The 15,611-nt window shown below is 32.0% G+C and overlaps 1 protein-coding gene across 2 annotated transcripts in view; it reads left to right on the top strand.

Annotated features, from left to right (window-relative positions):
* Positions 1 to 15,611, top strand: part of Eip74EF (Ecdysone-induced protein 74EF) — a 136,775-nt gene that overhangs the window by 20,775 nt on the left and 100,389 nt on the right. The window contains exon 1 of one of the 2 annotated variants that reach the window (XM_064356503.1): positions 12,252 to 12,276. The exons of the other annotated variant lie outside the window; for it this stretch is intronic. The gene's annotated coding sequence lies outside the window, so the exon portion shown is untranslated. Of the gene's footprint in view, positions 1 to 12,251; positions 12,277 to 15,611 lie in introns of those variants that run through there. 2 annotated transcript variants of the gene reach the window in all.

Genomic DNA, 15,611 nt, shown 5'->3' with positions numbered 1-15,611 from the left:
TTTGAAACCACAAAGCCGAAGAATAAGACAATGTGCAACGACTTCTGATTAATTTACTTTTTGTTTACACATGACTGACAGGACAAAAATATCTTGTGTGTGACAATACCTCTAAAAAATCTATCCAGACAGATTTTAAGTATTAAAGAAAATTTTACAGTAATAAAATGACATAGTGCATTTGAAAAAGGCGAGCTATTGCCATTTGTAGTTTCTCACGTTCAGAAAATCGTAGTTGGCGCTGGACTATCGATTTCGAGTTCGCTTTTAATGTAGAAGATGCGCCAAAGCTTAAGGAATCGACTGGAAGAAAATTGTTAAATTATCTTAAAGGGTTCTGAAGTTATAAATTTTTTGTGGGTCTTTGAACGATACAAATTTCATACATAAATTTACATAAGTCAAAAACTATGACAGATAATTCTATAAAACCCGGGTACATTATATCGATAATTTAGTCACGATTCCAAAAATATAATAAAAAATTGGGATTTCTATTAAAAAAACAGAACTTAGTTGAGTGTTTTATTTTGGAATAAAACACCCATCTGTATACAGATCATACAGATTAAAATATTTTTAGAACGTGCCTTACGTATCGTTTAAAAAAATTGATAACTTGCATATAAAACAAGTTATGGAGCATGCACACACCTCTGGGTCACCCTATATATTTTGAAAGAAACTTAACATTACTAAAATCATTTTGAAATGTCGGGGCCAAGTTGCATTTTACCTGAAATGGCTGTAAAATCGTTATTTCACAAACTAATTTGATAATTAAGGCTGTTAGTAATAATCGACACTGTTTGAGGCACAAACGAGCAAGTGAGTGCAATAGTGAGATTATTAATCGCCCATTAACAAAGGAGTTGATTACATTTTTTCGTTGACCGCAAACTCATGTATTCTGGCGACAAAATTTGAAATTAATAAAAATTCGAAACTAATTATCTTTCATTTCAACTTCAACTTATTAAAATTGATTACGATTTAAATGCAAGAAAAATGGTAGAATTTAAAATAATCAGTTGTAGGACTTGAAGGTAGTTTAAACACTTTATTAATGATTAAGATGTAATTTTTGCATTTTTTTCAAGTGCCGCCAGTTTTCTCTACTAATTGTGTTTAAAAATGTTTAACATTAAATACATTGTTAAGGAAAATAAATTTTACTAGAATTTTTTTCACTATTCATTATGTTTTATGCTTAGATTATAAGTTATGGTTCAGCTTGTATGAAAAGGTATAGCAAATCCTAAATATTTGAAGAAGTTTAAGAAGGGATTTTTTCATATAATGAAGCTGAAATCCTTTAATCTTCTTTAATTTATTAGAATTAAAATAGCCTGAGTGATTGTAGTTTACATGATTGTATTTGTTTTTGTATGAAATAAAAGTCATCAACCGGACTCTTTTGTCTAAAAATGCTAATTAAACATCTGATATTTCGCAATTTAGAAAGTTTTCTTAAGTACAGTGATTTAATTTAAAATTTGCAATTCTTCGGTATATTTAACTGGGAACCCAAGTTCATCGAACTAATATCAATTTTTGATTAGCTGAAGTCGTTCAACTTTCCTAAAATACTTTATCATCGCACTAATTTTGTTGTTAAAAGGAACGTAGAAAATTTGAAATTACAAAAAATTCTCGTCGCATATCGGCCCTGAAAACATTATTTGCAGGAAATAGTCCTGCGTGTACTATTAAATACGAGTATAAAATGTAAGATCTTCTATACCGTATTATCCTTGTGAAATTCCTTATTAAATGTTAAGCGTAGCCAGAATGAGCACGTATGTCCTTAGCAATGTGGTTGTAAAATAACATCCTATCACAAACTTATTCATATTCATCAAGGATAACGAGACTTGCCCGCACCAGAGATTCAATTATTGAGAATAAAGTGCTCGTATAATAGCGATAAGCCTATAGGGATCGAGGCTCGATTCATTAAAAACGGCTTTATTTCAATTATCGATTGTTACACCTCATTGTTTATGCATGCGTATTTTCTTTGTTTCAATTCGAGTGAATTTAAATGTTGAAATAATTAACACATAACCGAAAATATAAAAATAATCGCATCTCGGCACGTGTTTATCAACGGCCTAAATTAAGCCTATTCAACCGAGAAAACATCCAGCAAAAATGTTTTACATTGTGATCTTCACCTGGTTATCTGCTTTATTGTGTGCGATATCAGAAGCGGCCAAAGTCTGAACTGTCCTCCAAAACATAAATATGTGTCAGGGATAAACGGCCCCAAAAAAATTGCTTTATCGATTCGACAACAAGCAAGGGTCCCTGCTTCGGTTTTAGGCAATTTCGGCGCAACATTGACCCGCAATGCTTTGTAGTCGTCTGTCGGAAAGTAGGTGACCCACATTCGAAGTGTTTCATTGTCAAGTACTACGATCGAATTCAGCTGGCCATGGCCATAGCCTGTTGGGGCCAACATTGACTCACAAAATTTGCAACCAATTCATGAAAATCGACAATAAAATTGAAAAGTAGGAAGTGTTGTCACGGAAAATCGTCTTCAAATTTGTGTGAAAACAAACCAGTCGCCGCGGCAAGTCCTTCTTGGGAAAAGGCAGAAAGGTCCATGTTCAGACAAGGCTGAATAATTTATTCAAACTGAAAAACTTTCTTTTAATTATCTGATGGAAAATTTAAAAGAACATTCACTTGATAAATGGACGGTTCCTAACAAATTAAAACCTGTTTTTATTTTTTTAATTGAAGAGCGTAATGACTATTTGAATACCTTTCATTCCCCAAATTTTGCCTAATAAATATCGTTAAATCTGTTTTTCTTTGTTTGAGAACAGATTAAAAAGCGGCAGACACATAAATTACATCTTACAAAATAGACGTGTACAAAGTTTTTACAATATGATTATTTATTATTATAAGCAGTCCTACTTAACCGTAGAAAGTGAAGAAAGTATAAGGTATCGTAAAGTGTTATTAGACTTTCGCTTTCGCCGATACACACAAAACTCACTTACTCGGTATTGCTTAACAATTTAGCTGCGACTTTATTGTAACATGCTTATGATTTATTAACATTTATTTAAATTAGTAATTCATTTAATATTCCATTCCAAGCAGGTATCATATGCATTTGGAAATTATTCGTTTTTAAGAGTATATAGTACATTTTTTTTACTGGAAAACACAAAGCCGGTACAACTCTAAACGATAAAATAAAAAGCTTTATAGAAAACACATAATGTTAATATTATTTTTCGTGTTTTCCCTTAAAATTAAAAAAAATCTATGTCTAACTTTTTTTGATTAATTTATTTCAATACTTCAGTAATATGTTACACTGAAATATAAATGTGTATATGTACAGGGTCGCTAAAAAATATGGATACAGATTAATATTTTCAGGAGGGTTTAACAGAGAACCTTATTAAAATTTGGGAAACAGCTAAAAGTATATTTTAAAACTTGATTTTTTAATTGTACAAAGAGACAAATTTAGTAATTTTTAAAAGAGCATTTAAAAATTAGATTTAAAAATTTAATTCTGGATTTCTGGAAAAGTGAAACTAAGTTATTATCTTTGAAAATACTGTTATTAGCGATCTGTCATTTGTACATTAGCCAAAAATTAATTTTGTGTGCAATAATTAGTTTAACAATGGTACATCTAAGTGAAACTGAGCGAAAAAAATTCTTATGTTGGTTGGTCATGGCGACAGAAAGCCAGTAAATCAGTGGAAATCATTTTAAGCATCTTTTGTAGCATAAAAATCATGTATTCCGTGTTTAAACTTTTTTTATTAAAATATGTTCTTTTTTAGTTAAAAGTGTAATTTTAACAATTGTTATCAAGAAAAAAGTTACTTGGTTATTTGTAAATAAATAATTTTTTTTTGTATATCAGGGCCTTTTAGAATTTGAATTATTGTAGCAATTGTAGCTGATGACAACATTTTTATGTCGAAACATTCTAACTAGTTTTTTTATTGTAAAAAAGTGTTTTGTTTAATAAAAGGGTTTGATATAGCCAAAAAAATTATTTATTAATTACCTATTATTAACTTTTACTTATTTTTGGTCAATGTTTAAGCGGCAAAGAGCCAAGGATTGATAAAGACAATATTTTAAAATTTTCCAAAATTTTATTAGTTTTTTTTTTCGGTTTCGGTTAATATAAGGTATGCATGTGTAAAACCACAGAACTCAGAAAATATGTTCTTCATAAAAATATTGAATTTGGCCCTTCTTTCTGTTTAAAAGAAATTAAGTTAGCCTTGTATCCTTGTAACAAATGGAGATAGAAATGTGATAAACATATCAAATGATGGGGTTTATATATACTCTTAAGCATACACCAAATTTCAATAAGTTTTGATGAATAGTTTTTATAATATTGAACTGTATCCATGCTTTTTAGCGACCCTGTATAATGTTGTTAGACTACTTTTCAACGAGAAATTCACTACTATAAGAGATACTGATCTAACAAAAAATATCGCAAAAGAGTTCATTTCATTTTGTTGTTAGGAATTATATTACTGTTGTATTTTTTTAATTAAATATTTTTTAAAAGTGATGTAATTTTAATTGTTTCAACTTAGGCCCTCAGAGTCTAGAAGAAATTATAACTTTCAGCTAAGGTATTTAAGTCGTACAAACTAGTGTAATTAGTGACAAAAAATAGATAAATTCGTTGAAAATTTTGTAGTCATGTTGCATCCACGTAATTATACCTATTTATTACCATTAGTAACAATTACGAGCAGCATGTAACTATAATTTAGTAACGATGTGTAACAAAGTGAATCAAACTGTGCAATGAGTTCTGCAAGAAAGCAAAATCTACATCTAAAAAAGGGAAGACAACAACAATGTGGTAGATATTGTTCACTTGGTTGAAATTAGGTCTTTTTGGTCAATAGGTTTTAAGCGATACATGACAAACTGAAATAGGAACTTTGAGATGCTACATTACTTTGCAGAAGTTCTTTTAAAACCAAACCTGAGCTAGGCGCTATTTACGTGGTGAGTTTATCTCTGGAATAAAAACAGAGCTCCCACAGGCCAAGCTCAATAAACATTTATCACCATGTGCATCTGGTCTTTGCTGGATTTGCAACAATAAATAATCGATGTCGTATCTGGTGTATAATCGCATCATAGAGAGGAGCTATTGTGTCTGATTTACGAGGTCCCTTGAGTGCGATGGCGAGGGCGGTGGTCTTGATTTTTCCTTAATGTAAGTATGGGTTAGAGAGCTAGAGTAACAACGTAAGAAGGCTTGGCTAGGTTTGTGGGTTGACGGGGTGGATCGATGCGATGCCATAAAGTCATTGAACTTGACGCGTGGAACTCCTACACAACTTTGTACAAGACCGCAAATACTAAGTATGGGGCGAAATGGGTTAAATGCCTTGAATCCCTATCGAATAACATCCCCAATCACCCACTCTTTTGTTTTTTTACGTAAAGCATGTCATTTTTGTAAATAACATATCTCACGTTCTACTCGTATTCAATGTTGAAATTTAAGTTCGGTTCAGATTTTTCGAAAATCTGAGACAAATAGACACAAACGGATCGATTTTAATTCTACATCAAAACATCTGTAGAGATCTCTTATTTGTAACTTTTTTCTGAACGGAGAAGTGCCAAAAAAGATAAAGTTTTGATTTTGGACAGTGTAATTATCCGAATTTAGTTTTCAATATTCTTCCTGTTCCATAATTTCTGATACGAGTCCGCCGTTTTGTCTAAATTTCACTGTCAAAAACTAATCTGAGCTGTATGTATTGTTGCCAAAAACTTTGGTCTGTCTGAACTCTGAATCATATTCAAAACATTTTCTGCCATACAACAACCTTTCAGTAATCACAGAAATAGCTTTTTGCTAAGCTCGACCTTTAAATTCCTTCCACTGTGACTTCTCATTGTACATTGCAATAAAGTAGTTTAGTTTAACCCTTGCGAAATCATCACTAGTATAAATAAGTTCCTTTTGTTCTTCGTGCTGTAAGAATTTGGCGCAAAATCGCGCCCAGTGACTTTGCCAAAACCAAGCCGGAATCCATAATTTAATTCGAGTCTGGATGGTCCGCCCCCACATGCGTGTGTTTCATGTAAACCGTGTGCGCGTACTATTGAAATGACGCAACACTTGTGGCAGAATCTGATTTTGGATGTAGGTCAAGTCGTCAAATGTGCGATGCGAGATGTACCTACACAGGTCTAGACTATTTCGTTTCAGAGCTTCAGAATCCAGGGAGTTCACTGCCCGTTCTGTTATTGTTTCAGGCTGAGCTAACAGTTTTCAGTTTTAAATAAACTGTGGTATATTTGCGCAGATTATGTAAGCTTTTTGTTGCTTGCGTGAACTTTCTGGACTTAGTTCTGGTATTTGATCGTATGTCAAATTTTAATAAAAAGCCTGTCTTCAGGATTCGCGCCTATTAAAGCGTAAAGCTCTGTTGAGAAAGGTCCGGGAGGTCCAATGACCTTCCGCCGCTTAGCAACCCTCGGAACGGGCTAAAGCCGATCTATCAAAAGCTCCCAAAGCAGAAGTGGAACTTTAAGTTCGTTGGACTTTGGGCTATTATTATCACGTCGTTGTTTCAGCGTTGTTATTGAATCATAGCGAGTTTTTTTTGGATATCATCAATTTTTTTCACAATGAGCTTTCGCAGAACGTCATTCCACCTTCCAGAGAATTACTTGATTTAATATACCGAGCATACTCGATTTACAATAACTCATATTGAGAAATGATACCATTGTCAAGGTGTTCCTATCGTGTTCAGTGGGTGTGAAGGAAATAAATAAATAAAGTACACAACTGGAAAGTTTAATTAATAATTATATTATCACATCGTTATTTACTCTATCATAATGACTGCTTGCTTCATTAACTTTGTTCAAGTAAAATAAATACAAAATATTCCACCTTAACAAACAGGCTCTCTTAGACAGACCACCAGTATTGTCGATTTGTCTGATAGAGTCAATAAGGCAAAATAAATGTCAAAGCTTTGGCGATTGCATGAATACTTCCTCTTGCATTTCCGTAACAATTTATCACAAAAACACTAATTATGAGAATACAGAAAAATGTGGACACTGCTCATTATTTTATTGGAATTCATTTAGTGACCACAAAGTGGGAAAAGGCGGAAAAGAAAGTTGCATCATAACGACAGTGTTTATCGAAAGGGGAGGATTGATTTTTTAACTAACTTTAACTAACACCTAATACATTCTCAAATGAGACGATGTAAATAAGTGGTATTTATCTGCAAATCTGTCGGTGTTAAAAATGATGGTCATTTAAATGTGACATCAGGACAACAATATGCATCAAGTTACTCTCAGCGTGTGCCCAGATAACTCACATTTTTCCAAGTGAAGGCGGTTTAACGAGTTCTTGTATGAAAACAACCAATGGAGTTTTTATTTTAACTTAGACTATCAGTTTGACTATTTGTTTTTTTTATTTAATTGTTTTTGGAAGCTAGTTCCAATATTTTTTTCACAAAACAACATTTAAGCTACAATAACAAGAAATTAACTATGTATAATTACCTAATTTTGATTCTAAGGAATTGTAGAAGAATTCTGAAAAACATTCAGATGCATAGGGAAAAAGACCTATCAAGTATTTAATAGAAAACGTGGATTTAGGTGTTATTATTATTAATTTTTAAGATACACGAATTAGTAATTCAAAGTCCATTTGTGTAATATTGTTTACGTATTGATTAAATCGACTTAATTTATGAAATCGTACACAAATTGTTTGTGCCTATTTTAATTCAAATCGCTGTGTATAAACTTTAAATTATGCGCAAATATGTAACAGATTGTTATTCTTTTTACTTTTACTGCAAATCATTCTCAGGCTATTAAATCATTATTGTGCAGAGGAGCTAGGCTTATTGTGATGCACAACGTAGACTGAAGAATAAAAAATTGTATTACAAGCTTTCTCATAATACTCCACTGTTATTAACAATTAAATGCTTCTTGCACACGTAACTTTGTGAATTTAGTAATAAAAGTTGTAATTTCTAATGAACACAGCATTGAATAACATGAAATTATCCATAGAAAGTAAAAGCGGTCACGTGATCAGATTAGTTACTTTCTCCAGGGGTGAATAGACTCCTGACGTACAAAACAATTAGATACAAGCTTAACTAATTAGATCGTTTTATCCACTTAATATTTCAGTTTTTATTAATTAACAGCACCGTTGATGCAATGAATCAATTTGTAATTTTAGTTTTTATAAGAAGCCATTGCTCTCTGGCGTGTAAAAATTGCCTATTTATATTGTATTTATTTGTTTGTTTATTTATATAGAGAGTTGAGTGCAACTCGTAAAACATATTTCCTCCTTTGAACTGGACATCGGATAATATCTGAAATTTATTACAGCAGGCACTAAAAACGTATATTTATTGGGTCTTTTCGGTTTAATGGCTTCTTAAAGTTAATGCAGGGCCAAACGGATGCAGTGTCCTCTCTTGATCGTAACTGAAAAGCAGAAATTTTTTAACCTTGTGGTCCACTCCTTCCTCTCACTGCCAAATTATTTATATAATAAAATAAGATGTCTTCCTAAATCGGATCGTAACTCTGTCACTGATTTTTCTAGCAGGAAAACGGCTTTAAATTACCTGACCCATTTCACAGCATATGCAGTGGTGCCAATGCGACCACACAGGTTCTTCACCTCGCGGTCACCAGAGTTTTCAGTATGTGGCGTTACAACACATTTTCAGGAGTGTAGGTTGTGTTTCAGGCATGGGAACAACAGAAAAATATCAAGAAAAATATGCTTTTCAATTTGTCTGTATTTTGCAAAGTGCAAAAAGACACTCGTTTACAATTTTCAATGAGTTTCTATGGGTGCATCGATTCATGAATAATGAATGGTATCAAAAGGTTGAGTGTCACAAAGAGGGTGGGCGTTGAGTTAGACAAACAAAAAGTAGCAAAATGTTCAAGTTTGGTGCCTGCTTCAGGTCTTTGAGTCATAGATGTTTGGCGACATTTTGATTTTCAAGGCTTGCAAGTACTTTAATGACGTTGATTGTTTGTGACGTAATTATTGCTCAGACTAATTTTCCACACCTCGGTAATCTCTCTCACAGAACCTTTCGCTAATCTGGAAGACGCATATCTCCTTTGAACTGGCGGCGTCTTTGTAAATTACAATCCAGTAAAGTATTTCGCAAAAAAGATTTATTAACTGCAACGTTTTCTCTAGTCTTTCCGGTCTGTCATCTCGTCTAACATCTCAACATTAATCCGCTACACAGATCGTGATCTTTCGCTCTGCGATTTGTTGACCACAAACAACCCCTTTTTCGGCAATCTCCATACCACGATCGCTTTATCAGACTGGACGTGTCCATCTCGTGCAACGTGAGTGCATTCCAAATCAAAGGCAAGCAATGAATCGAACGAAATGATCAAAGGATAGTGAGAATCATAATGAGTGGCCCTGATTTGGCGGTCACCAGCACGGAATTGCTCGGCCTTAGCTCCACTGACTGACGGAGGTCGTTCAGAATCTACTCGGTTCATGATAAATTGCCATGGTCATGTCTCAAAAAGTTTCGATGGACCCGAGGTACCCCTCCCTTTCCGAACCCTCCGTGTTCTTTTGCAAAAATTTAGCTCCCTGGGATCAACACTTCTAAATTTTAACCGAAGATTTGAAGCAATAGACACAAAAACGTAACAACACATTTTTTCTTTGAGTAATTTTATTAGTCCTTTTCTGTTTAAGAAAAATACCAAAAGTGACTAAAGTATTTTATTTTATTTTTTGTTCTTTGAAATTATTTCAAACAAAACAAAAAAATAGAAGGCTTGAAGTTGCAACAAAGTATCCATTTAGTGAATTATGGGAGCTTTGGAGGAAATCCTCAGAAAGACTACACTTGTGCCTACTAAATCCAGTTAACTGCCGGAAATCGAGCCGTTTAATAGATTTTGGAAGTAGTTGATGTTTTGATTGCTTGGTAATTGCGTGTTAAGTGCATAAGATCAATGCCACAGAAAAACTATCGACGTCAAAAGCAAGCCTCTATGAATGTGGAGTCTTAACCAGCAATTCACAACAGTAATGTTGCCTTTTAATTGTAATTACAAGCAGTCTGTAAATCATACTCGCAAATGTTATTGTGTTTGAGGCAAGGGCAATATTTTAATGTCGCTTTAATTTTATTTTTGTTGTAGACATAATATTAACGGAAAACATTAATATTCACCCACACTGGTGGACCGAGTGACTTTACTTACGTCTAATAGTACATATGAGTCACTGAAAGCTGCATTATCCTTGCAGTTGCAGTGTTAAAAATAATTTCATGTGGCAATTATTAACTTAGATTTATATCCGATTTAAATTTAGCCCAAGTAGGAAATAAAAATAATATTTAGATTTGTTCCTGCAGTTCTATGCAACTATATTGAAAAGGTTAGCTACTGCTCTGATAAACTGGTGCAACATTTAGACATTTCCTTTACTGTCTGAAATTATTGGTGTGATGACGTTATTGTATGCTTCCTGCAAGCTCAATGCATGTTTTCGCACACTTAACAGGTTTTTTAGCGAAGGTCGTTGCGTTCAGTATAACTTATTTCTGAATTATGACAACAGTTAGAAATCAACCAATATAACATCAAACAGGAAAATTATTTTAACGAAAGGTACACGACCTTCGCTATGATTAACAACTATTTATTTATATCCACTACAGTGATTTTAACACACTATCACCTAAAGATTTCGCAATGTTTCGTTCAGAACGAAATTTCAGGCAATCTTGAAATTAAAAAAAAACATATACAGGAAAGCTGTAACAACAATGAAACTAGGCCTGAAAATTCTTTTATACCACGATGTTGGAAAAAGTTTCTGGCAAAGACAGTTTGATATTATATTTGTAAGTAGTTCTAAGAAAAATTCGCCACAAACACTTGTGATTAGAATTTTTTTTGTTCGAAGATAGCCATCTTATTAGAGATTAAGCTGGTTTAGCTGTAAATGAAATAAAATTCCTGCTGACGTCATAAAAATGCGTTGTCCAGTTACAATTGCCCTGTTTGCATATTAAACTTTCTCTCGATCATTTCTCCGCATCACATCTGCTCTGCAAGATTAGATGGAATCCAACCTTTATATTTTATGCCTGAAAACTTCGTATTACATATTTATAGAGTAACCTTAGAGATGACCTTACAGATACTGCTTTCAAATCAATGCAGTTGTTTTACTATTATTTGGTATTGAAGGAGGAATTTTTTGATAATTCTATCTGTAACTTTTTAATTTCAGAGTTTAAGGATATGACCCAGGTTTTTAAGTTTTAAAGTCCAAACGAAATTTCTTTGTGAATAAAATAAATTAACTACGTAAAACGAATGTTATCTGATTTAGTGATCTTGCCATATAAATAGCCACGGTACTAACCTAAGTTACACTAAATTATCACAGAGATAATTCTAAGCGCCCATAAAAAGTGGTCTATGTATCAAGTTCACCTAAACAAACATATTTATCTCGTTATCGTATTAGTGCATATCTGGTGCATTTTTTTTTGCAAAGAGATAAAATGCAAGGAAATTAATTGGCCAAATATGATTTTATTAAACCACGCAGATGTAACGGTCTGGATTTATTCAAATTAATTAATGAGCTAAATTTAGCCATCAAATTAATTCGGAACCAATTTTTTGTACAGTCAACCGACATTAAAATATTTTGTGAGTTACGAAGCAATAGACTTTCTCTCTGTAATTTCATTATTTATTGCACGATGGAAATATGCAACTCATTTCTTACCACTCCGCAGCTGCTCTTGCATTTATCTTAAGCAAGTCACATTAACAAGTACACAATTTACGTTCATAATCAAATTAATTTTTGCAATGATGCTTGAATGAATTTCAGAGAACAAAATATTTTGACCTGACCTTTCCCAATGTGAAAAACATAAAATCAGCCAATAAACATTTCATTCAATAATTGCACATTCGTTATCTATTAATTATCGCAAATTATCGCAAATTTTTATTGTGGCTTAATTTCAGCAAGCTACGGTAGACGATTCATTTTTACAGTTCATTTCTCGTCGGTGGTTCGATTATTTTGAAAGTTCGGCTCAAAATTCAAATCTATTCAACCAAGAGGTGGAGAAATGGATTAGACACAAAAAGCTACCTTTCATTTCTGACAACAGATTTAATAGTATTCGGCAGCCAAAAATGGTGAGTTTTTTTGTTCGTTACTAGCTGTGCAAAATTCTCATTTTGAGATTAAATTAATCATTTGTTTGTGCTCAAATTTCCAGAATTGGATACATTCCTCGGGGTCATGAAGTCATAAACCGATAAAAATAGTCTAGAGTTAGCAGTTTTAGGTTTTAATTGAATTGGCCCGCAATTTTCCTTGAGGATTGAATGTTTTATCAGACAAAAGTTAGATAAGTCTACCTGCCTTCTACCTGTTTAATGCAAATCCATGACATCACTTCAGTGATTTGTTTTGCTCGTTTGGAATGATCAATACAGTGTCATAAATCGCTTTCAAAATTATTTAATTGTAAATCGCCTGTTTCAGGGTTAAATTGCAAGGAAGTTATTTAAGTAAATGTAAAGGTCGCGTTTTTATTTTCTGTTTTCGCTGAATAGTTAGATGATGAACTATTTTCGGTGACTGTCAGTTGATTGAATCATTCAGTTTAAAAATAATAAATTGAATAGACTAGATAAACGAAACTTGGATGTTTATTTAATTATAGATCAAGGCATCTGACCGGCCATGGATAGTCTCAAATAAATATGTAACAAACAACGCTTGCACATCATACTCGAGCCAATTATTAATTATTAATAGATAATCCAGTTTTAATCATTCCTTGCTTTAGTCTCTGGATTTCACGAGATTTTTTTCCCACCATGAGAACCTGACTAACTCATTTAAACAAAGATCTGCATTTTTACACACCGATGAATTAACAGATAATGGAGATAAAAAGCAGTTCGTTTCCCTCAAGTGAAAGGTGCCGACATGTCGTTAGCATACGCCCCCGCCTAATTTTCAAAAGAAAAAACAGAGAGAGCAATCAAAAACTGGAAACAAAACAAGACATAATTAAATAAAAAACTAACATAAAATTCTGATTTTGAAAAAAAATTGGGTAATGAAAAATGGTTGAAAAAAACTTTCCTAAAACAATTTTTATGTTAGATTTAGTATTTACCGTGATAGAGACTTTACAAGTTAACTGATTACATTGACAAAGACTTCCCGAGAAAAAAATGAAAAAAATTAGCTTACAATTTTAGAAAAACGGAGATGTTTAACAACAAAAATTTGATTAAAAACATTTGATTCGTTAAAAAATTGCAAATTAAAAAATCATAATTTAATACTGTAAACTGAAAATCTGACATACGGTGACTTAAACCTAACTTTGCAAAAAATATTTCATTATAACCATCAAAAAATGGTGTTCTGCACTCACTGTGAGAGAAACTTTACGAGTTCAGGTAATTCCATAAATAACTGGAAGTAGCGGAGAGTAATTATTTCTCGCAGGTTAGGTATTTAGTGACAACAGTTTTGTGTTTTCCAAATTAGGAAAAAAGGTCCTTGTGTCAGACCCGGTCTAAACAAAATTAAAAAAAAACAAATGTGAGACGCATAATTACAACAAAAATCGATTAAAAACACATAAATTGTTACAAAATGAAAAAAAGTTTACAAATACAGATTGTCCCAACAAGTTGAAAAAGTCCGTTAATACAAAAGCCGCAGATACTAACCTCCTGCCTCATTTAAAATTATTTTCAAATACAGACTGAACCAAAAATAACGCACAAAATTCATATCTTTGTTACGAATCATTTTTTAAAAAATCCTCGAGCAGGTCGATTTATGATTTTTAAGCTATATTTTAACACCATAGTGGCATTAATTATGTTTTTGTTTTTGAGTAATGATATATTATTTATTTTTTTTAAATAACAAGTGACATTTTTATGTGTAACTTTAGATAGTTAGTACACATTTTTATCTTTGTGGTAAACATAAAAATTTAAAAAAAAATAACAAAAGAAATTTAGAAATTCAAAAAGTTTATAAAATAAAAAAGTTATAGAAGTTAATGAAAGCATTATTCAAAGAATTTTATCTTTTTGTAATTGCTTATTATTTTTTGCGGGATGATTGTTTTTCGTTTATTTTTTGTGTGTAGGTGTCATATTAAGTGTCAAGACAATAAAATAGAGCCTTGTTTAATTGTCAATATTTTTTATTTTATTTTTTTTTTATTCTTCGATACTGTCAAAATTTCCGAGTTTTCTCCTGTGTAAGATAGTTTTGACAATTTTTGGATATTTCTTAATACAAAACATCAGATTTAAAACAATTTTAAGCTTTGTTGAGTCCAATTTGAAGAATAAAATGTTGTATGCAATCCGTTTTCGTGTAAATCGGTTCATTCAGTTCACCTCGTGGATGGTAAACCACTTGTGAAATAAAACGTCCGATTTACACTCAAACTCGTTAAATAAATCACTATTTTTAATTTTAATTTATTTTTTAGTCATTATGAGAAAAATAAAGAAGCGTACTTTCTAAAACAGTTAACAAAAATATCGTTTGTTACTTAAAAATTTAAGAATGACGCCACAACTCAAAAACGACTGAGAGCATAAATGTCATTATGATGTAAAAATGAAGCATTAAAAAATTAAATCGACCTGTTCGAGTATTTTTTTTGAAAAATGACCTGTAACAAAGATATGAAGCTTGCGCTTTACTTTTGTTTCAGGCTGTATACAGGTTGTTTCTGATATGAGTTACAATACAATGCTATGTTTTTTTAAAATCGAACACACTAAATTTTATTGTATTTTTGGACGAAGCTTTTAATACTGACTATTTTGATGTTCTAAACTTGTACTGGTGGGTTCAGTTTAGTTTTTCAAGTAATTGGATTTTTTGACGGAAACAGGCTTTTTTTAGATTTATTAGAACACAAAAACTTAGAATCCTGTAAAAGTAGAACTTTCACCTCCTTAAGGAGGAAAGTTTAAACTTAAATCTATACCAATTGTTTAGCGCATTGCAAATAGGAACGTAAAAAAATAAGAAGTTTGTCAAAAGTTGAGTAACTTAAAACAGTTAAATGAAACATTTTTTTTGTCTGTCTAAAAACATAAAGTTTCAAATATCTAAAATTAATAACTAAAAAGATATTTGACTTTATTTTTGGGGCAACTTTTGGAGTGCAATAATTCCATAATAAAACGTTAAATAACTATGGGTCAGTTTATTTGTAATGCCTAATCTAGGGTTAAAAAACCTACCTCGCCGAGACATTCTGTATAATCAAATGACAAATACTTATTTAATATGGAATTAAGTCATAGAAGGTTTGGTAGGACATTATAATATAATAATATTCCCAAAAAGTCGGTATTGCTAACTTTTGGTTTGTTCTAGAAAAAATGGTTTTAACGCAAGACAGGTGTTCTAAAATTGTAAATTTTGACCGATAACAATAACTAATTGGTGTTATACGAGACAAACGTTC

The sequence above is a fragment of the Tribolium castaneum genome, chromosome 4 (genome assembly GCF_031307605.1).
Source record: "Tribolium castaneum strain GA2 chromosome 4, icTriCast1.1, whole genome shotgun sequence".
Taxonomy (NCBI): domain Eukaryota; kingdom Metazoa; phylum Arthropoda; class Insecta; order Coleoptera; family Tenebrionidae; genus Tribolium; species Tribolium castaneum.
The sequence above is the reverse complement of the archived record's forward strand: the minus strand, read 5'-3'. Positions and strand labels throughout refer to the sequence as shown.